This window comes from Canis lupus, chromosome X (assembly GCF_003254725.2).
Source record: "Canis lupus dingo isolate Sandy chromosome X, ASM325472v2, whole genome shotgun sequence".
Taxonomy (NCBI): Eukaryota; Metazoa; Chordata; class Mammalia; order Carnivora; family Canidae; genus Canis; species Canis lupus.
Genome location: NC_064281.1, coordinates 37,931,726 through 37,953,843, shown reverse-complemented (window position 1 = coordinate 37,953,843; position 22,118 = coordinate 37,931,726). Strand labels below are relative to the sequence as shown.

General features: G+C 40.2%; 1 non-coding gene across 1 annotated transcript; it reads left to right on the top strand.

The window, feature by feature from the left end:
• The first annotated feature begins 8,553 nt into the window (after positions 1 to 8,553).
• On the top strand, positions 8,554 to 8,660 carry LOC112673290 (U6 spliceosomal RNA). The gene has a single exon (XR_003144721.1). It is a non-coding gene; the product is annotated as a U6 spliceosomal RNA (small nuclear RNA).
• The last annotated feature ends 13,458 nt before the right edge of the window (positions 8,661 to 22,118 follow it).

Below are 22,118 nucleotides of genomic sequence, written 5' to 3'. Positions count from 1 at the left end.
GGGTTTTGAGATCGAGCCCCACCTCAGGCTCCCTCCTCAGCTGGAAGTCTGCTTGTCCCTCTCTGCACTGTCTCTCTCTCTCTTAAATAAAACATAACTTTTTAAAAAATATAAAATAAAATAAATCTGTTTCTGTTGTATTTTCGCCACTAAAAAAACTTATATTTTTGCTTATCAAGTTTCTCCATTTTGCCTTTTCTTCTTTTCAAGACTTGTGCCGGGTGCTGTTTTATATAAAGGATTAAAAATGAGAGCGAGCTCATTAAAATATTGCTTTGAGTAGTCTCAGAACATAGTGAATCGTTCATTTTGAGAATTAAGTTTTTTTTAATCTGGTCTATTTCATGAAAAATGTATTACACATCTCCTTTTCTTTTCCTCCTAGCTCACTTTCTCTTCCTTTCTGACAAAGGCAGCAAGCAGCAGATGGATGGGAAGAGATCGGGGGTCGTTTGGTAGTGGGTGGATGGGTCAGCCATCCTTTTGCTTTTGTGTGTCGAGGCCCTGGATAGACGCCAAGGGTATTTGAGGAAACAAGAGAGCAATGCAGGCTTTTAGGCAGAGTGCTCATTCATAATTAAGTTGCTTAGTTGCAGGCCCGTCAAAGGAAAACTTCAAATACCCTGACGGCAAAGCTACCTGTGCTAAAAGCAGAAACAGGATCATGCAGGGAAAAGGCAGGGCCAACAGCAGAGACTCAGGAAGCACTGAGCAGAGAGGACGTTTTAAAATACAAAAGCAAGAACCTGAGTTATGTGTCAGAGGAACCTGGCCAGCATTTGTGAGGTCGAAGATGGGGTGTCTACCGTTGGGGCCTGGGCTGATGTGCAGGAAGCTTACGCCTGGCTTTGTGCACTGTGCTGTCTCAAACAGGAGAGTGATTTCAGAATTACAAGCCAGTGACGTCACTCATGGAATATTGACTCCGCATTGAGCGTTGTGCTAGACTCGCTGAGTGCAGTCTCTAATTTAATCCTCTCCCTGACTTTGCTGTTGGTGACATTTTACAGATGGGGAAATCAAAACTCAGAGAGTTCGGATGACTTGCCCCGAGTCTCCTGAGCAGCAAGGAGCCGAGGCCAACTGACCACAGATGTCTGCCTATTAAGCTTCAGTGTCTTTTTATTTTTGCTCCATCCACCCTCTGCCCCCACACCCACCTAAGTTTGACCTTCAGACCAGACACATTCCCACTGGATGACTCATCAGAGGTTCAGGATCAAAGATCAGTCTATTCTCAAAACCGCCTACCACTCAAGTCCTTTTAAGACCAGCCCCTATTCCTAAAAGGTCCTTGGGAGCTTCTAGGGAATCCAGGGACTCCGGCTAACCCCTGGGGGCCCTGTAAACAGGCCAAGGAAACTTCAGATCAGAATTTCCTTGGCCTTGAATCCGAAGGATTTGGGTGAAACTCAGCTGAGCTTCAGAATTCTGTAACAGAGGGCCGCCTGAGTGGCTCAGTGGTTGAGTGTCTGCCTTTGGCTCAGGTCGTGACCCTGGGGGATCGAGTCCCGCATGCGGCTCGCCCCTGGGAGCCTGCTTCTCCCTCTGCCTGTGTCTTTGCCTCACTCTCTCTGTCTCTCATGAATAAATTTTAAAAAATCTTTTTTTTTAAAGAAAGAATTCCATAACAGAAATCTGCCTAGATCATTTTATTTTGCTCACTGCAATGACATGAAGTAGAAGTATGGGACGAGGCCATCTTACATCACCTCCCCAGAACCACACTGATGGTAGAACAGGAGAGAACCCTAGAGAGAATCTAGTTGAAGGGCCTTGTTTTACGCATGAGAGGCTCAGAGAAACTTAGGTCACAAACTTAGCAAACAGCAACATGGGACCGGAGCTCCCATGTCTCCAACCAAGGCTAATGGCTACTGGATGACTACCCCATCCTCCTCTCCCTAACCCCATCCTCCCCAGCCATGCCACGCTCCTGCTCAACACCAACAGTCAGACTAGGCCTAGGGGCAGGGTGCATTTCCAGAGCTAAAGAATGACAGATAACCTATATAAGAAAGCAAGCCAACACAGCTTCTGAGAAACGGGGCCTGCTCTTTCAAACTAGGCAAGTGCTGCAGACTATATGCACCTCTCCAAGCATGCCAAGATCACCACCACATAGCTTGCGACGTGGCCCAGTGCCTCATTCTAGGTAGGCAAAGTTTTTCACAGCATCAGTCCTCCATAGAACTATGTCATCACAGCAAACAGCTTTCTGAGGAACATTCGCGCCAGCAAGACATTTGGTAAGCAGCCTTTAGATGGCGCTAATGTTCTACTGTAACACAGTCTGCAAGCACAGGATGCTCAGAAATCAAGGAAGTGGAAGAGAGCTCAAGAGGCTAGCTGTATTTCACCCGTCCTGTGCCAGGCCCTGAAAACACACTTACAAACACTTTGGGAGGTATCTTGATGCAAATACATTTCTGAGGCTTTCACTGCCATGGCAAGGTCTTGGCAATGCTGAATGTACCAGACTGCTTCAGGCAGGTCTCATGCAGTCCCTGCCATCAGTCAGCACTTCAAATGTGAATACACATCCTCTGAATTCAGATTCGTCCTGTGTTTTTGTGCATTGATGAGAACTTGTGGCGATCTTGATTCATAAGGTCTGATTGTGCCACTAGATTGGGTGATGGAGCCATTCATTTTGTGAGATGGTTTTCATCAGGAAACCCTCATTCATTCACTTAAGAAAGGGCTGGTGAAGCCATCATTTTTCCCCCCCTGGCTCTGAAAAGAAGGGTGGGGGAAAAACACATCACACCAGAGCAACCTTTCTACAGCAGGCTTTCATGTCTTACTTCTTCTCTTTTTCACATGCTGCGAGTCCCGAAGGCTCTGTGTGTCTCATAGTATCACCAAAAGAGACGATGCTTTGCTATCTAGTTTTCTTATGTCAAAGCAGCGGGTGACAGGCTGTGTCACAGTCACATTGAGAAGCTCTGGACATTGTTGAGGTTTTCTATGCAGAAAGAAAGTAACTCCTTGTCCATTCACATGGATGGCTCTGCACATGTGGGAGCTGATAGAAGTTTTCAAAATAAGACTCCACACTTAGTATATATATATATACACATGTGGGGCTGATGGATGCGTGTGTGCGTGCATCTGTGTGCGTGTGTGTGTGTGTTTGCCCATCTTGAGTACAGGAGGATTGGAGATCAGGAAGATGTGAAAGTTGAGGGGTAAAGATCCCATCCAGATCATCTGGTGGAAACAAATTTGGGAGAGCCATGATATCATTATTCTAATGTCTGAAATTCTATTATAGTGGGGAAAAATCAATTTATCCAGAAAGATCATGTAAGGAGCAGAATTAGAACTAGAGAGATAGAAATTGTTGGAAGATAGATTTCAATTAGGTTGCAGCAAGAACGTTTTTTAGTTTTTAAAATTAAAACAAAGATTCTAACTTACAGAAGCATTGCAAGAGAAGTGCAAAGAATGCTCACATCCTGTTTGCCTAGATTCTTCAGTTGTTAATATTTTCCACATTTCATTCATGTATCTTTTGCTCATATATGTATTGATATTTTCCTGAATATCAGGAAATTTTGTGAGTAAATGGCATTATAATATCCATATATCCCTAAATATTTTATCATGCCAAAAAGTAAGGATATTGTAATTGGAATAAAATTATACACTCCATATTCAAATTTCAGCAAATCTTCCAAGGGTGTTCTTCATAACAATATTTTTTCCTCTGATCCAGGGTCCATTAAGATATATTACTGGTGATGTTATTAAGTATGAACATTTTAAGATTTAGGATTTTCAAAGAAAAGCAAAGCTGGAGGCATCACAGTTACAGACTTTAAGCTATATTACAAAGCTATAGTGATCAAAAACAGTATGATAATGGCACAAAAATAGACACATAGATCAATGGAACAGAATAGAAAACCCAGAAACAAACCCACAGTTCTATGGTCAATGAATCTTTGGCAAAACAGGAAAGAATATCCAATGGGAAAAAAGAACGTCTCTTCAACAAGTGGTGTGGGGAAAACTGGACAGCAACATGCAAAAGAATGAAATGGGACCACTTTCTTATACCTTAAACAAAAATAAATTCAAAATGGATTAAAGACCTAAATGTGAGACCTGAAACCACAAAAATTCTAGAAGAGAGCACAGGCAGTAACCTCTATGACATCAGCTGTAGCAACGTCTTTCTAGATATGTTCCCTGAGGCAAGGAATATAAAAGTAAAATAAACTACATCAAAATAAAAAGCTTCTGCACAGCGAAGGAAATAATCAACAAAACTAAAAGGCAAACTGTGTAATGGGAGAAGATATTTGCAAAAGACATATCTGATAAAGGGTTGGTATCCAAAATATGTAAAGAAGTTATAAAACTCAACACCCCCCAAAATGAATAGCCCAATTAAAAAAATGGGCAGAAGACATGAGTGGACATTTTTCCAAAGAAGACATCCAGATGGCCAACAGATAGATACATGAAAAGATGCTCAATATCACTGATCTGCAGGGAAATGCAAATCAAAACCACAATGAGGTATCACATCACGCCTGTCCAAATGGCTAAAATCAACAACACAAGAAACAACAGGTGTTGGTGAGGATATGGAGGAAGGGGAACCCTCTTGCACTGTTGGTGGGAATGCACACTGGTGGGGTCACTCTGGAAAACATGGAGGATTCTCAAGAAGTTAAAAATAGAACTACCAGCAATCACACTACCAGGTAATTACCTAAAGGATCCAAAAACACTAAATCAAAGGGATACATGCACCCTGATGTTTATTGCAGCATTATCTACAATAGCCAATTTTGGAAAAAGCCCAAGTGACCATGGATTGATGAATGGATAAAGAAGAATGGACAATGGAATATTGCTCAGCCATAAAGAAGAATGAAATCTTGCCATTTGCAGTGACATGGATGGAGCTGGAGAGTATAATGCCAAGCGAGATAAGTCAGTCAGAGAAAGACAAATACCATATGATTTCCTTCATATGTGGAATATAAGAAACAAAACAAATGAGCAAAGGGAGAGGGGAAAAAGAGAGATGGAGACAAGCCAATAAATGGACTCAATTATAGAGAACAAACTGATGGTCACCAGAGGGGAGGTGGGTGAGGGGGATGTGTTAAATAGGGCATGGGGATTAAGGAGGGCACTTGCTGAGATGAGCACCAGGTGTTGTATGAAGTGTTGAATCACTATATTATACACCTGAAATAGTATTATATTGTATGTTAACTAACTGGAATTTAAATAAAAACTTTAAAAAAGATTTAGGATTTTCAGAAATGAAAGGGGATGTACCATATGTCAAACTCCAAATATCAGCTTGGCAAGTGTATCAATATATTGCTTACCAACTCAGGGCATGTGGTGGGATAAATAACCTATTTAAATAAATAACCTTAATCACCGAAAACCAGTTAAGGCTTTTTGTGTCCTGTGGGTGAAGTTTGCCTGTCCTAAAGTCATGAAAATCTCCTCTTATGTCTTCTGGAAGCTTTACAATTCTAAGTTTTGCGTTTAGGTTTATAATACGTTCCAAATAGGGGCACCTGCCTGGCTCAGTTAGTAGAGCATGCGACTCTTGATCTCAGGGTTGTGAGCTCAAGAGCTGTGTTGGGTGGAGAGATCACTTAAAAATAAAATCTTAAAAAATTACACCCGAAATAAATTTTTAGTGAATGCAGTGAAATAGGGGTCGAGTTTCTTTAACATTTTTCCCCCTATATTATTATAGTTCCATTTCTTTAGAACATTAGGCCTCTGCTTATCGTCAGATATAATTTCATAGATGAAGAGATTGGGCCAAAGGGTTGCACCCAGATGTAGAGCCGAGCAGAGAGGGCATTGCATTAGAAGGACGTGGTCATTGGAGGGGCTGAGGGATGGCATTCCCTTGCCTTAAACGTCAGTGGTTGAGGATTAGTCCTGGAGATCTGATGTGTCACTTGTGAACTTTGTGCTGAATTTCAGAAGATAACAAAGGATTTGCTTGCTGCCTCAGAAAACACTCATCAGTGGGCTGGCCAAATAAGTTACCACTCAGGGGAAGTTATGCTGGATTCCAACGTGGATTTAACCCAAAAAAGATAGAATACTATGTGAGTTCATTTCAGAGTGCAGGCCAACTTAGTCAGAAGAGACATTCAAGGGGTGCCTGGGTGGCTCAGCCGATTAAGTGTCTGCCTTCAGCTCAGGTCATGATTCCAGGGTCCTGGGATCGAGCCCCTCATTGGGCTCCCTGCTCAGCGAGGAGCCTGCTCCTCCCCCTCTCTCTCTCTTCCTTTCCCCTGCTTGTGCTCTCTCTCTCATAAATAAATAAATAAATAAATAAATAAATAAATAAATAAATCTTAAAAAAAAAAAGACATTCGAACTGAGACTCAAAGGATAAGCAGGAGAAAACAGGTGGAGAGGAGGGGCAAGATGGCCCCCGTGCATGCTGGGGTGGAGGATCTGGCAACCAGTGCTAGGCAGCCATGGAGACCAGGTGTGGGAAGTGAGATGGCCGAGGGAGGAGCCTGAAAATGGCATGAGCAGCCAGGCAGGCACTGATTTGCCTCTCTAGGGACTGTGCTGTGCTAGGAATCTTAGACTGGATTTTAGGTTCACTGTGAAGCCTCTGAAAATTGGTGTTAGTGACTTTTCTGCCCAAAGAGCTTTCATGCACAAAAACATTCTTACGGTCACTTGTGTCTTACTATTTAATTTATCCATGTTATAGAAATAAAAACCTATACTTTTAAGATTTTAAGCTCAACTTTTAAGTTACATTTATAAGCCTGGCGATGTTCTGCATGAGAAAAATAATTTTCAACTTAATTGGTTATTTAATTACTGTGCACTTATTTCATAAATCTGACAGATCATATTCTCCCGAATATTTAACACCAGGACCATCTTTAATCAATCGAATCACGTTAGATTTTTTAAACGACGTTTACAAATGTAATATATTTGATTCTCTCACATTCACAGAGGCAGACTCACAAATCTTACGTGAGAAATATGCCTAAACTCAGTAATGAAATTCTTTTAAGCTTTTCAAGTATCTTTGGGAAAAAGAAAAGAGACGTTTACTTGGATCAGTGCAAGTTTTCAACACTTGTCAGTATACTTGACCCAACACAGTTCGTGCATTGTTCTTTTTTTTTTTTTTACAGATTTTATTTATTTATTCATGAGAGAGAGAGAGAGAGAGAGAGAGGGGCAGAGCCACAGGCAGAGGGAGAAGCAGGCTCCATGCAGGGAGCCTGACGTGGGACTCGATCCCGGGTCTCCAGGATCAGGCCCTGGGCTGAAGGCGGCGCTAAACTGCTGAGCCACCGGGGCTGCCCTTGTGCTTTGTTCTTGTTTTTAATACTCTCCTTGTTTTACTTAGTCAAGCAAGGGGAAGGCATTTACCAGATCAGTTTAGCTGAGATTTCCGTCAGAAATTCTGGGTCAGGGGTGCCTGGGTCAGGGGAGAGGAAGAGAGGGAGAAGGAGGAGCAGGCTCCTCGCTGAGCAGGGAGCCCAACCAAGCATCCAGCTCTTGGTTTTGACTCAATTTGTGATCTCAGCGTCGTGGGATCAAGTCCCACATGGAGTTCCGTTCTGCACTCAATGCAGAGTCTGCTTGTGATTCTCTCTCCCTCTGCCCCTCCCACTCTTGCTCACTCTCTCTCTTTCTCTCTAAAATAAATAAATAAAATCTTTTAAAAAACCTGAAATTCTGGGCTGTAAAAATCTGACCAGAAGTTTCACAGGGCAAGTGTTCTATTTTTTCGTTTGTTTCTTTGTTTCTATTTTGTTTTAAAAGGTACCCTGGGGAGCACCTGGGGGGCTCAGTCAGTTGAGCATCTGCCTTTGGCTCAGGTCATGATCTCAGGGTGCTGAGGGTCCTGGAATGGAGCTCCAAGTCTGGTTCTCTGCTCCTCCCTCTCCCCCAGCCCCTCCCCCAGCCCTGCTCATGCTCTCTCAAACTTTCTATCTTAAATAAATAAATAAAATATTCTTTAAAAAATAAATAAAAGGTACCCGGGATTTGTTTCATTCAAGGTATGGTAAGATACACAGACATGGACATGACTGCCAGGAAGGATTAAGTTCTTACCCACAGTTCTCTAGAATCAGGAGGCATTCCAAGCCATGTAAGGCCACATGCAGAATCACCAGGGTCAGTCAGGAGGCAGAAGAACTGAGGCAGAAACGTGGGCTGAGCTTTTATTTTGGTTTTCACAGGAAGGAATGGGCGAAGCAGGGTAGGCAAACAGGGCAGACCTAGGATTGAATAGTTTGAATAATTGGGGCGGGCCCTGGGCTAGAAGGGCAAACCCTAGTTGGCTGGTACCTGACTCTGGGGTGATTTAGGGCAAAGGGACAGTGTTCTGGACTGCAGGAGCCCGTTAAAAGGAAGGGGATGGTGGATACAGACTCAGGACTGGTTGGTTTGCAGCAAAGTGTTTGCTATCTCTAGGAATTAGCTAACTCTAGAAAAGGCAGGCCCTCCCCAAGTCGTCAATGTCCCAAGAAGTCAAACCACCATAAGGTAGAGAAAATAAAAAACACAGTACTTGTTTGGGCAGCACAGGTACTAAAATTGGAAGAATATAGAGAAGATTAGTGTGATCCCTGCACAGGGATGACGCACAGATTCATGAAGGATGCCATATTTTTAGATGAACATTTTTTTCCTTAAAAAAATAAAATGAGTGGCTGTACCAGTTCACATTCCCACCAACAGTGTAAGAGGGTTCCCTTTTCTCCGCATCCTCTCCAACATTTGTGGTTTCCTGCCTTGTTAATGTTCCCCATTCTCACTGGTGTGAGGTGGGATCTCACTGTGGTTTTGCTTTGTATTTCCCTGATGGCAAGTGATGCGGAGCATTTTCTCATGTGCATGTTGGCCATGTCTATGTCTTCCTCTGTGAGATTTCTCTTCATGTCTTTTGCCCATTTCATGATTGGATTGTTTGTTTCTTTGGTGTTGAGTTTAAGAAGTTCTTTATAATCTTGGAAACTAGCCCTTTATCTGATATGTCATTTGCAAATATCTTCTCCCATCCTGTAGGTTGTCTTTTAGTTTTGTTGACTGTATCCTTTGCTGTGCAAAAGCTTCTTATCTTGGTGAAGTCCCAATAGTTCATTTTTGCTTTTGTTTCTTTTGCCTTCGTGGATGTATCTTGCAAGAAGTTACTGTGGCCGAGTTCAAAAAGGGTGTTGCCTGTGTTTTCCTCTAGGATTTTGATGGAATCTTGTCTCACATTTAGATCTTTCATCCATTTTGAGTTTGTCTTTGGAAAACTGTGTGGAGGTTCTTCAAAGAGTTAAAAATAGACCTGCCCTACGACCCAGCAATTGCACTGTTGGGGATTTACCCCAAAGATACAGATGCAGTGAAATGCCGGGACACCTGCACCCCAATGTTTATAGCAGCAATGGCCACAATAGCCAAACAGTGGAAGGAGCCTCGGTGTCCATCGAAAGATGAATGGATAAAGAAGATGTGGTCTATGTATACAATGGAATATTACTCAGCCATTAGAAATGACAAATACCCACCATTTGCTTCAATGTGGATGGAACTGGAGGGTATTATGCTGAGTGAAGTAAGTCAATCGGAGAAGGACAAACATTATATGTTCTCATTCATTTGGGGAATATAAATAATAGTGAAAGGGAATATAAGGGAAGGGAGAAGAAATGTGTGGGAAATATCAGAAAGGGAGACAGAACATAAAGACTCCTAACTCTGGGAAATGAACTAGGGGTGGTGGAAGGGGAGGAGGGCGGGGGGTGGGGGTGAATGGGTGATGGGCACTGAGGGGGGCACTTGACGGGATGAGCACTGGGTGTTATTCTGTATGTTGGTAAATTGAACACCAATAAAAAATAAATTTATTGTAAAAAAATAAAAAAAATAAAATGAAAAACCTTGATTAATATATCCTGAAACTTCCACCCAAGGCTGAAGCAGACAGTTGTTGGGAGGGCCTCCATTTTGTATCTGCTTTTGCCTGCCATATCACCTGTCATACCAAGCCACCAATTTCAGATTCTAGTAATAAATATCGCATAGAATTTCTGGTCTGAAATAATTCGTCTATCATATCAGACAGGGCCCTATTTGGATCCTCTGATTATATTTCCCTTTTGCATAACCACCAGCAATACCCTACATTGGAACCTATGACATTATATGTGGGTAGACTATTGAACCCTGTCCTCTGGCCTCATCATGTCATCCATCTTTTTTCTCTTTCTAAGTCCCACATGCCTTATGAGTTGTTCTTCTGCTGTTGTTTTATTCGATTCTTCACGCAGTGGCTAATTGTTGAGGGCTCACCGTGTGCCTGACACTGTTCTAAGTGCTGAGGACACACCACACAACAAACCAGACAGAGGTTCCTGCCCTTGCAGAGCTTTAATTTGAACAAGGAGACAGACAACAAACAATGCACATGATGAATGAGTTAATCGGATAGTATGTCAGAAGGTGGTAAGTATTATGGGAAAAAGAAAAAGTAGAGTAAGGCAAGGAACATTGGGGATGCTGGTGGGGATGTGAGAGAAGTTTGAAATAGGGCGGACAGGGGAGCCTCATGAGAAGGAGGCATTTGAGCAAAGGCCTCATGCTTACTAATGGAGTCACATGATCATATCTGAAGATCAAGGCTATAGTTCAGGTTAGATGAGGACACTGTAGGAAGAAGAGTAGAGAGATAAGGGACATGTGACTTGCAGATGCAGTGAGGTGGTTAAATGTGGAGGGCCATGCTAGAGTGGCCAGTTTGTGAGTTGCCTTGCACATTCCATGGGGCATGGGGTGCTAGGCCTTATAAGTGCTGTGCGGGGCTGGGCTGGGCAAGATAAAGGCCAGACATAGACACCTGTATTGCAGTCTTCTTCCCAGAAATGATAAGTGGAAGCCACAAGAATGAGCAAACTTCAAAGGAGACCCTGGGAACATCCATCTATGAGGAACAGGTAGAAAAGAGGAAATGGAAGGAGACATCTGAGTGGTTTCAGCCTGAGATGCTGGGGAGGGACCAAGGAATAAGGAACCAAGGAAGCAGAGATCGGAGAGGATCGGGGGATGGGAAGTGGTGCATCCTCAACCCAAGGATTGTGTGAGGATTGGGAAGTTTGGTGGTGTTAATGGGAATCTTTTTGGTGACCTTTCAATATAGAAGCTACAGGCAAACTGTTGTGAATCCACAAGAATTCAGGGAATATTATTCTCATGAGCCCTTTCTGAAAAATCTATTAGACAACAAGCTTCAGAAAACCAATTGAAGAAATTATCTAAGACTAAAATTGTGGTAAGAAGGGAGAAAGAAGGGGTGCCTGAGTGGCTCAGTTGGTTATGCGTCAGACTCTTGATTCTGCTCAGGTCATGATCTCAGGGTTGTGAGATCCTCTACGCTTAGTGGAGAGTCTGCTTGAGATTTTCTCCTTCTCCCTCTGACCCCACCACTGCTCATACATGCTCCTTCTTTCTCTCAAATTAATAAATAAATCTTTAAAAGAAAAGAAGGGAGAAAGTAGTTTGTAATGGTTATATCCGACAATGTAAATGTAGTATTCAAAAAATTGGATGAAAAAGGATGGGGTACATACCAAGCAGGATAAATTTGCTCACTGCCTTACGTATGTTGGGATCAAAAGGATATTACTTAAAAATTATGCAGTAGGGAAGAGATGGGGAATAGCAAGTGTTTACAAACTAATTTCAACATTGCTCATGGTAGACAGTATAAACAAAGGGACTAAGGTATGTTCAGAGGCATTAGTATATAGGTAACTAAATGAGTTTCCTATTGCTTCTGTAAGAAATTATCACAAATATCATGGCTTAAACAATACAGATTTATTATCTTATACTTCTGGAGGTCCAAAGTATGAAATGGGTCTCACCAGGGTAAAATTTAGGTGTTGGTAGGACTGCATTATTTTTGGAGGTGCTGGAGGAGAATTCATTTTTCTTGCCTTTCCAGATTCTAGAGAACGCAGCATTCTTTGCCTCATGGCTTCCTTCCTGCATTTTTAAAGCCAACAAAGGGAGTCAAGTGCCTTTCACATCATATCACTCGGACCTTGGTTCCTTTATCAAATATCCTTCTCACTCTGACTTTTCTGTCTCCTTCTTTTCTGTCTTCCCTCTCCCTCCACTTTTAAGGATCCTTGTGATGATATCAGGCCCATGCAGATAATCCAGCCTGATCTCCTTATCTTAGGATCAGCTGATTAACAATCCTAATTCCATCTGCAACCTTAATTCTCCTTTGCTCTATAATAAAGTGTATTCATAGGTTCTAGGAATTAGGACATGAGCACCTTTGGGGGGCCCTTATTCTGCCTATCACAATACTTAGGTTCCAATAAAAACATAAAACTTCCTAAGTTTCAAAGTATATCCTCCCCCAAAAGAAAATACAAATAAAATGCAAGATGGAGGAGGAAATTGTAGCTCAGAGGTAGATAAGCTAATAATTTGTGGCTAATAATTTTTTTAAGATTTTATTTATTCATGAGAGACAGAGAGAGGCAGAGACAGAGGGTGAAGCAGGCTCCACGCAGGGAGCCCGATGTGGGACTCGATCCCGGGACTCCGGGATCACGCCCTGAGCCAAAGGCAGCCACTCAACCGCTGAGCCACCCAGGCATCCCTGTAGCTAATAATTTCTAAGCTTGAACCTAGAATATTTAACTCTCAAGCTCTTGCTTTTTATTGCTTCACATGATAAAGTTCAAAGACTCATCTCTTACGAAGTGGAATAATGATTGTCAGTCTGGTCCTTATAAAGAAGGAATGTCTAAAGATGAGGACAGATATGATTATGATCAGGATCAAAGAATGCCAAAAAAACTAATTAAGGAAGGTAGAGGAGGCCAAGAGGAGCCAAAGGGATCGTTACTATCTTGAAATATAATAGGATTTTCATGGGGATGAATTGGGTCATTTTTCTTTATTTTCTCAGAAGACAGAAGTACAGTAATAGATTTAAGTTAAAACTGCAGGCATTTTAGATCTTCATTAGAAATAAAGTCTTTTCTTTTAAGAGGCCTGGAAGAGACCTCCAGTGGAAAATTTGAGAGACACTGAGGCCATTCCCCAGCCTTGAAGTGAAGGCCAAGCAAAATGGCTGATTTCCTAGGACCTCTCTTAATTCTGATAAACGATGACAAGATTCAAGCCCAGGGTAGAGGGTAGGTCATGTGTCATGGCCCAAACTCCAAACTGCTGTTGTTTCTGACAGTCACTGGATAATTGGGAAATTTATTAGGCCAAGGGCCAAGGAAAGCTTGGGTATCAAACCTTTGGAAAATGAATGCTTCTTTGTTCGAAGCGATGAGACAACATAATGGAAGAAACACCCACATTATTTTTCCAGTCTTGAAGGATGCAAGTGGAGTTGTCAGGCCATGCTTTAGGTATCTATTCTGATTCTGTCATGTACTAGCTGAGTGGCCTTAGGTAATTTACTGAACTGCTCTGAGTCTCAGTTTTCTGATCTGTCGAATGGGCATAATGATACATCTGCCAAAGGGGTTTTAGGAAGACTAAATGAGGGAATTTAAGGCGGGCCTGCCCACGACAGACGCTCAGTTAATATGATTATCTGTCCTCCAAGCAAACTATGGAACAGGCTGCATTTGATCTGCGATGTTTTCATGCTGCCATTAACAGGCCCGAGCAACACCTCCCTAGGATCTACCTTCTTAAGAATGTGCCCCCTATGCCTACATTTGCTCTCTCTTACCATAGTCCTATCTGCACCCCAAATTTACATTTGAGTGATCCTTCAACAGATGTTGGGTGAATAAGACATGCTTCTACTCCCAATGAAAAGAAGAAAATAGAAATGAAGAAACCATTATGAAACAACATGAAAGCACCATGAGAGGTATGGAGAGCAGCCAGCAGACCTTATGGTAAGTACTCTTAGGGTCATAATGTGCTTGGCAAGGTGGCAGGTGGTAAAACTGAGCTATAAGTTGAGTTTTCTGCTGGTCTGGTTGCACTTGGATTGGGTGGTGCTCCTGGGGACAAATGTCTCCCTCTTGTTAACTCTAAAGAAGTGGCTCTAATGCTCCTGTTAGTGATTGATGCTTTTGGACTAATTGGATACTTTGATATTCTCAGATTACCCTACTTGGTCCCTTACTACACATAAGATGCATATGGTGGCAATCTCTCCAGGACCATCTAACCTCATCCTAGAAAGAACCATTCCAACTCTGGCAGAAGAGGGGGAACCCAGGGACCCAACACCAATGTCTGGCTACTATATAGCTCTAGCTGTGTCTTGGTTCTTTAGTATATATTGTGGAAGATCATTTAGATAAGTGACTTATGGTTGGCTGGGAGCTCAAAGATCACAAATTCTTCTCCTACTAATAGGTGTAGTCTATTTTTGCACTTTGAAATTGGGGTGGCTTTGTGATTTGCTTTGGCTGATAGGAAGTTAGCAAACAGGATGCAAATAGAAGCTTGAAAAGTGCTTGCTATTTCAACTAACCCTATTCTAGACCAGCCAGCCTGCAGCCAACAAGCATCTGACCCTAGACCAGGAGTTGGCAACTACAGTTTGCTAGGCAGCTGCCTGTTTTTTGCAAATAAAGTTTTATTGGAAAGTACATGCTCATTCATTTGGTCTCTATGGCTTCTTTAGTGCTATATGGGTAGGCTTGAGTAGCTGTGATAGAGACTCTGTGGCCCACAAAACCTAAAATATTTACTATTGGCCCCTTTTCAGAAAAAGTTTGCAACCCTTGCCCTAGGTATGTGAGAAAGCCCAGCCCATCCTGGCCCAAACTGCCAATCCATAGAATTATAAGCTAAACAATGATTGTTTTAAGCAACTTAATTTTTGAGAAGTTTGTTGTGCTGCAAAAATTATTACAGTTCTATAAAGGTTTCTCAGAGAAGTTTGAGAACTACATGTGGCTAAGGGAAGGCTCAAAAGTTAGATGAGGCCAGCACAATATTTTTGCCTTTAGCCTTTGACAATGTTTTGGAGGAGGAAATTGATTTATTTTCATAATATCTCCGCACACATATATGAACTGAAAACAGAGCAATTTGTCACAAGAGTTATACGTACAGCTCCATACTCATCAATCTATTAACATCTATCAATCCATCTCTGCTGTGTGCTGATAGCGATTGTAGACAGATTAAATAATTGGATGGCACAGCCACAGGAGATAACAGAATTTGCAAATAAAGACCCTCGGATATTAAATTTTGACAAAACTTTTGTTAAAACCAGTGAGACTCTGCTTTTCTTGATAACTATGAATGTTGAGATATTGTCATAGAATGCACTTACCCCCAAACTAAATAAAGGCTGTTAGGTGGTTTTTTAGTCTGTCAAGGAAAGATCATCTGTGTGGTAAGAAAAATGAAGATCATCCTTTTAACTCCCAAAGAGTAGATGTATTATTTCTAGTGCGGGAAGTAGGACTCTACTTCCCCAGCTCCATGTTCCAGGGCCCCTAAAATCTCTCAAGTAGAATGCCTTTGTGAAAGAAGATCACTTCATCACGTCCATATGCAAAAATTGCTTATTCTTAATCACTCTTTGTGTCTATCTTGAAAAAGTTCAAATAAACATAAAGACCCCATGTGTCTAGAAGGCCTAAAATAATGAAAATATTTTTGATCAACTGATTGATTTCTTTTTCTTTAAAGATTTTATTTATTTATTCATGAGAGACACCCAGAAAGAGAGAGAAAGAGAGGCAGAGACACACGTGAGGGAAAAGCAGGCTCCAAGCTGGGAGCCCAATGTGGGACTCAATCCTGGGTCTCCAGAATCATGCCTTGGACTGAAGGTGGCGCTAAGCCGCTGAGCCACCTGGGCTGCCCAATTGATTGATTTCTTAAATGGACATTTATCAAGATTTATGTGAGAAAATAAGGAATTGCAATTCCCTCCATTGCGTGAAGGAATAAAGCCAAAAGTTACATAAGACCATCCAATGAATTGTCATTAAGTCCGAGTTTGATACTCATGACTCCTGGCACCCAAACCCCAAAGTTAAAACTACTGCATATGAATTGGTGGGGGACATAATTCAGACCATAAGAACACACTACTGTAGGGGTGCCTGGGAGGCTCAGTAGGTTAAGCATCTGACTCTTGATTTCAACTTGGGTCATGATCTCAGGGTCTTGAGATGGAGTCCCATGTGGGACTCTGCACTGGGTGTGGAGCCTGCTAAAGATTCTCTTTCCCTCTGCCCCTCCCCCTACTTGCACACTTGCTTGCTCTCTCTCTGAAAAGAACATGCTACTGTAAATCAGTGTCACTCTGTAGATCCAGGTGAAAAGACTTTATGCATGTAGTATTTCTTATTCTTTAGCAGCATTACCACCACCATTGCCACCATCTTCCTTCTCCTCCTCCTTTTACTCTCTTGCTTCCTTATCATGAAATATAGCATCAGGGAAGGTGGGACTGGGGACCACAAAGCCTGATCTGGCCCTAGTCCTACCTCTGACATTGTACTTTCAGCTCACTGGGTCTTGATTCCCTTCTCTATGAAGTATTGGTGGAAAGGAAGATACTCAAGACTGTCTATGCCTGAAATTTCACAATTCCATTATTATATTTATGACCATAGGCAAAGTAAGGAAGATTGGAGGTTATCCCAGGATGATTCTTGTCGCTCCTTCATCACTCCCTAGTTCACTTGTTACATTATTAAATTATGTTTAGAAGTTCCTTCTTGCTAAGGGAAACAAGCCAGAGGCAGAAAGACAGGTTCTGCGTGATCTTACTTATATGCAGAATCTAATGTGGAAGCAGAGAACAGAATGGTGGTGGCTAGAGAGTGGGTGGAGGGGGGAAATGGAGAGGTCTTGGTCAAAGGGTACAAAGTTTCAATTATGCAAAATAAGTTCTGTAGATCCATTGTACAATACAGAGCCTGCATACAGAGCAATACTGTGTCACAGACTAAAAATTTGCTAAGAAGGTAGATCTTATGTTAAGTGCTCTTAACATACAAGGAGGAGGAAACTTTCGGAGATGAGGAATAAGTTTACCGCATTAATAGGGATAGTCGTTTCACAGGTGTGTACTTACCTCCAAACGCATCGAGTTGTTCACATTAAATACCTACAGCTGTTTGTGTTTTAATCATCCCTTGATAAAGTGATTTTTAAAAATTGCCTTCTTTGGGTGGAAACTGTATTCCTCTACGTAGCTTGTTAAAAATATTACCTGTGGGAGGAGCAAGTATGTAAACAATAATGCAAAACTGTACAGATCAGGATTGCTTTGCTATTTTTCCAAAGAGTGTAACTAATTGAATAATTTCAGTGTGTATCCCTTCCATTAGTCAGCAAGAAATATCTAGTTAGCTTTTACTCTATGAAATATTACTGCTAATAATTGATAATAGTGATAATTTGTTGAATGCCTACTAAGTGATTGGTTTTCTTGTGTCTGCTATTTTAACACTTAGCAATTGTAGGAAGTGGATTTTACTGTCTCCATTTTGCAGGTAAAAATCCTGAGACTCGGAAAAGTTTATTAGCTCTGCCAGATGTACAGCCAGTAAATTTAAATCCTGGTCTACTTGATAGCACTTCTCTCTCTAATGCAGCATTATTTTGGAACTGATTCTGACAAAGATTTTACTCTCTGGGACCTTGAAGATGAGTAAATGAGCTACAGAAATAGAAATGAAGTAGGAAGAATAGAAATGAAGGGAGGAAGAATTCCTTGAGAAGTAAATTCCTGCCCAAACTTTTTATCACTAATGAAGTTTTATCTTCGGCTCCAAGAGGTAATGAAAATATTAATAATGTTAACAATAATAATAATTCTTAAATCAGGAAATTTGAAGATTTTCACACCTTATCAGTAAAACTACCTAGAGGACACTAAGCATGAAATTTATTTTAAAGTGGACCTCGTAAGAAATTTTAAATTCATCTTGAAAATTGGTATTTTTCTGTGTTACCTTTTTGCCGATTATAAAACTAATATATGTTCAGTGTTAAAACTGGGGAAATGCAGAGAAACATGAGGAAGAAAATACAGTCTATATAATTATTTCCAGGGATGATAATCAATAATGTATTTGTGAATATCATCCTAGTTGTAAGTTCCATGAAATTTTCACATGGCTGAATAGTTACTATATATTTGATTTTATTGCTGTTTTTTGAACTTGACAACTCTGTTTTATCTCTAAATTCTTTGTGAACATTATTAATGATGAACATTATTAATGATAGCATACCATTTTATTATTTAGATAAATTCATTTTAATCAATATTAGACTATTTGCAATTTCTGATAATTTGAATTTTTCCATGTATAAATAGACGTTTGCATTTAGAATTATTTTTGCTTATGGGTGCTATCCCAGAAGTGGAACTACAAAATCAGAAGAGAGGAGCATTTTTAAGACTGCATTGGTATGAATGTTGGTAGTGGTGCAGTCATTTGAGCTTTTGACTCTTGGTTTTTAGCTCAGGTCATGATCTCGGGGTTGTGAGATGCAGCCCAGAATGGGGCTCTGTGCTCAGTGCCTAGTCAGCCTGTCTCTCTCACTGTTGCCACTCATGCTCACTCTCTCTTTATCTCTCAAATAAATAAATAAATAAATAAATAAATAAATAAATAAAATCTTAAAAAAAAGACTGTTGATAAATATTGCCAAAGTGCTTTCACAAGAAGAATTCTTATTTTTATTTCCACTGGCAATATAGATAAGCACTCGTTTAATTTCCTCCACTTTGCCAACTTTGGGTTTCATCTTTTCCTGATCTTTAATCTGATAAGTAAAAAAAATTCTCATTGTTACTTTTAGTTTGCAGTTATTTGATTACTACCCTTTTCAGTAATTTATCACAAACTTACTCAGTAATTGAATTTAACATTATGAGGAATATATACTGGTAACATGGACTTATTTGTAGTTTGGGGTAATATTCATTTTTGTGTTAATTTCCATTTCTCTTTAATTTACAAAAAGTGATTAACATTGTGTATAAATATTTACTGAAAATAGTTTTCTCGCTTTTCTCATTTGCATTTAACATTTCTTGAAATGTAGTTTAAAAAAATTCTAACAGTCAGATCTATATTTCCTAACAGTTTTTAACTTAAACTTAGAAACTCTGTGCTTGGAGGAGTTAAATAAATATTCATATCTATTTTTGTATTTTTTCTATTTCCTTGTTTTCGATTTATAGTTATTTTTTATTCCAATTGACATTTATTTCAAGTATTTTGTGTGGTGGGGATATAAATTGATTTTGTTCCCAAATAGCTCAATAATTTTCCAGCTCATTTTACTGATTAATTCCTGTTTTTGGTCACTGATTTACAATGCCACTTTTATTATGCATTACATGACTATCTGTCAATGATATACATATTTATTAACTGTCAAGGAATTCTTGCATTAAAGAAAGGTTTAATAATTGCACCTTGATGATGCATATTATAAATGTTTATTTTGAATTTCTGCTTCCATTCAAAATGGAATAACAGGGATATTAAACTGGTTTTTAATGGAAAAATATATGAAACAACAACTTTCAAACACTGGACATCAGGCAGTGCAGGATGGCAATCCCTAGAGATTGTAAACAAATGAGTTGAGTCCAATGACTGCCCCAACCTGTTGCTTGAAGAGAATATCCTGGAAGCAAGGTAGGGAGGGGAAACCTTGAGGAAGCCTGGTGATCTCCTTGAGTTGAGTTTGCAGGACAGAGTGGTGAAGGAGAAAGTTTTCCAGAGATCTGCACAGGAAGCTTGATTCAACTTGATGCTTCAGCTCAGAGCTGATCCATGCATGTGCAGAAGAGAGCTACCAGAAGCTGGGGGAAAGAACAACCCAAAAATAGCAGAAGAAAAAAAATCCCCAAAACTCACACAGAGTCAAGAATAGTTTGTGTTCCCACCAGCCAGAGAGGCATAACTTATAATTCACAGGCATAATTCATAATTCATAATCAGAGACAGTAATTACATAAATATTGACTAAATCATGAGACAAAATGAGAACTACACTGAAGGCTACTCAGGTCTGATCTAACAAAGGTTAAAACAAAGCCTCAAAATAATCAACTGTTTCTGAGTAGCTTAACTACATCCCATAACCAAGCTCCCAACATTTTTTTAGGAACACAAAAACATGCAACCACTAACAAAGTAAAATTCACAATGTCTAAAAACCAATAAAAAATTATCAGGCATGCAAAGATGCAGGGACCTATGAGTCAAAATGAGGAGAAAAATAAACTAATACAAACGTATGCACAAATGGAAGAGAAGATAGAATAAATGGACAAGGACATTAAAACTATTATAGTCATAGTCCACATGTTGTAGAAGGTAGGGGATGACCAAGCATATTAAGCAAACATATGGTGGCACCTGGCTCGCTCAGTCAGGAGAGAATGTGGCTCTTATACTCAGGGTCATGAGTACAAGCCCTGTGCTGGGCATGGAGCCTACATAAAAGGGGGTGGGGGGTGGGTGTTGCACCTGGGTGGCATCTGCCTTCCTCTCAGGTCATGATCCTGGAGACCTGGGATCAAGTTCCACATCAGGCTCCCTGCAGGGAGCCTGCTTCTCCCTCTGCCTATGTCTCTGCCTTTCTCTGTGTGTCTCTCATGAATAAATAAAATCTTTTAAATCTTTAAAAAGAAAATCTTTTCTTTAAAAAAAAGAGGAAGAAGTACATCATTAAGTAAAGACATGGAAGAAACAGAAAAGACTCAAATGGAATATTAGGAATAAAAATGGAAATATTTGAGATGAAAAATACTCTGCATACGATTAATAGAACATTGAGCTTTGCAGAGGAAAAGATTGGTGAACTTGACACACAGCAATAGTAATCACCAGCAATGAAATAGTGAGTAAAAAAAAGACCAAAAAGACAAATAAAGAGAGAACTAGTATGACATGAGGCAGTGTCAAGTGACCTATATCTAACTGGGATCTCAAAAACAGAAGGGAGAGGAGACAGAAAAAAATCAGAAGCACAAAAAAGGCCAATTATGAGGAAAATGATAAACCCACAAATTCAAAAAGCTTGATGAACTTTAAGCATAAGAAACATTTTAAAAACTACAAAATTTAGAACATAATCATGTTGCTTAAAATCAGGAACCTGTTCACATTCTTCTCACTACCAACTACACTTTTTTTTATTACTCAAGTATTAAATGGTAATCATATAAACGTCTGAAAATTCAAATAAGCAAAAAAAAAAGATTGCAGTTTTCATTAGGTATGACAAGTATATAAAAAAGACAAAACTTTTGTATACTTTTTATTGATCCTCTACAATAAATTCACTCATTAATTTTAATAACTTTCCTATTGTTTTCCTTGGAGTTTTCAGGAAAATATTATTACCACTATAATTCCCAATAGTGGTAATTTCAACTTTTTTTCATTAAAATGCTACCTCTTTATTTTTATTTTATAAGTTTCCTATTATGGCAGCTATACTGACTAGGATTTAAATCAGATGTTCTCAATGCTCTTTTTCAAAAAAAAAGAAAACATCTTAGAGATATGTTCCTTCTCTATTTTGGGCGAACATCATAAAAGGGAACCTTTTACCTTGTATACACGGTCTTAAAATTTTTTTTTGGCTCTTTTTTCCCTGATTCCTTCTTTTGTCTTCTTTCATACACTTTATTTGCCATCTCTTTACCTTTGTATTAATTTCCTGTTGCTGCGTTCAACAAACCTACTGGCTTAAAACCACACAAATCTCTTATAGTTCTGGGAATCAGAAGTTCAAAGTCATCTAACTCAGGCATGGGTCAGAGGGTATGGTCCATCCTGGGGCAAAATTCCTCTCCATCCATGAACCTGTGAAACCAGACAACAAGATAACTGCTTCCAAAAGACAGTGGTAGGATAAACACAGGCTAGACATTCCCATTCCAAAAAGGAGGAATTGGTAAAAGGATAAAAGGAGTCATAGGTCCCAAGGAAGTTCAAAATTCAGCAGGAAAAAATCCTTTAGATTTTAAGGCCTCAGAATAATTCTCTGTGGCTCCATGCTCTGTTCTCTCTGCGCACTGGGACAGCCCTGACCCCTTGGCCCTGGGTGGCAGCTCTACCCACTAACCTTGAGAG